This window comes from Ceratotherium simum, chromosome 7, assembly GCF_057802395.1.
Source record: "Ceratotherium simum simum isolate JZ-2026a chromosome 7, ASM5780239v1, whole genome shotgun sequence".
NCBI lineage: Eukaryota > Metazoa > Chordata > Mammalia > Perissodactyla > Rhinocerotidae > Ceratotherium > Ceratotherium simum.
This window is the reverse complement of record NC_141906.1, coordinates 24,222,850-24,224,787: the sequence shown is the minus strand read 5'-3', so window position 1 is coordinate 24,224,787 and position 1,938 is coordinate 24,222,850. Positions and strand designations below refer to the sequence as shown.

Below are 1,938 nucleotides of genomic sequence, written 5' to 3'. Positions count from 1 at the left end.
TATACAAGTTTCACATAAATGTGGCATAGGAAGGACGACAGGACCTCTGGAATTCAGCACAGATGTTCTGGGGAAGTGTTTCTTACTTCCCAACACATGGGACAGTTTGCTTCTGTGCCTTCCCAAATCTTCTGGAGTTTCTCTAGGCTGACTTCTTGATTCTTTCCCATAAACTCCGCCACAGTGCTAAACCAAAGTGCGTTAATCATCAGAGTTTACTTGAAGTTGGACATCCTAAATAACCCATTCTGTGCATTCCAGAAGCTCTAACTAAAGCTAAACTATGTGAGAAATATAATTATTTCCTGTCTATTTTATTTTTTTCTTTCAAGTTGCAGGTCTCAGGTTAAAAATTTTGTGATTATTTCATAAATTTTACAGCAGAATATTGACACGTATTTTCTCCTGACCTCATGGTTGTTGAATTTTGCATTTACTCTCTTCCTCTATAACTTGTATCTTTATCTTTATGCTAAATGAGGAATTCTACATCATAGATTTATCTCATACTCAAAATATCTTTCCCTCTAAAAAGCAATTTGATCACTCCTTCACGGATCTGCTTGGTCTTCACTCCATAGACAACTGGATTCAAGGTGGGATGCAGCAACAGGTAGAGGTTGGCTATTAAGATTTGGACATGATGAGGTATAGTGCATCCCCCAAAGCGATGAGTGAAGAATTTGAAGAAGGCTGGGACATAGGTGATGACAATTGCCCATATGTGTGATGTACAGGTGCTGAAGGCTTTGTGGCGAGCATCTGCAGATGACAGATTGACTACAGCACGGATAATCATGGTGTAAGACATGGAGATACAGAAGATAGCGAACCTTCCAATCAATATGGCAGCTATGAGACTGTAGATAGCATTAATCTTGATGTTGCCACAGGATAAATTGGCCACAGACATATATGGTCACAGTAGGTGTGGTGGATGAGATTGCCCCTGCAGTAGGAAAAACACTTGAGCAGGAAAGTAAATGGGATCATGAGCAACACACTTCAAATGAAAGTGGCAAGACCAACCTTGGTAATTACGGTGTTGGTGAGGATGGTGGCATAGCGTAGAGGGTAGCAAATGGCCACATAGCGATCCAGAGCCATAAGCATGAGCGTGCCAGACTCCATGCCCATCAGCATGTGGATGAAAAGCATCTGCACAAGGCAGGCATTAAAGTCAATCTCTTTGAGACTGGACCAAAAGATACATAACATACTGGGGACAAATGAAGTGCACCCACTAATATCTATAAGGGACAGCAAGGCTAGGAAGTAATACATGGGTTGATGCAGGGCCTCCTCATGGCTGATGAGATAAATTAGCCCACAGTTCCCCACAACAGCAATGATGTACATGAAGCAGAATGGCAGGGAGATCCAGATGTGTGTGACTTCCAGCCCAGGAATCCCATTGAGAATGAAGTACCTTGGTGTCAGGTTGGAGCTGTTGGCTCCATGCATGATGGTCAATTGCAAAGCATGTTACTTTTTATACCAATAAAGATGTCCTACACAAGAAGATAGTAGTGATGTTATTTTCAGCTAGATAAAAAAGAAGAAAAACTATTTTGCACAATATAAATAATAATTTTAGGAGAAAAATCATCTTTTTTGCACCTGAGCTATGTTCTTTGATGCTATTTAGTGGTCTTGACCCTGTTACTGAATCACAAGGATTCAAACATAATACAAGCATAGTAACAAAGCCCTGGTCTTCCTTAGTAAACTTACTGTAAACTCTGTCTGTATATACCTGCTTATTATATTGCTTGACCAGTCACTCATGCTTACGTTTGCCTCCTTGACCAATTTCAAATTATGGACCCTGTTTAAATAACACTGATTCTCCTAACTCCTCACATAATTTCCTTTCTTCCAAGTAGTCCTTTCAGCTGTGTCTAATTAAATTATGTGAGCACCTACTTATTGCACACG

General features: G+C 40.3%; 1 pseudogene; it reads right to left on the bottom strand.

Moving 5' to 3' along the window:
• Positions 1–499: 499 nt before the first annotated feature.
• On the bottom strand, positions 500–1,464 carry LOC101389309 (olfactory receptor 52N2-like; annotated as a pseudogene).
• Positions 1,465–1,938: the final 474 nt, after the last annotated feature.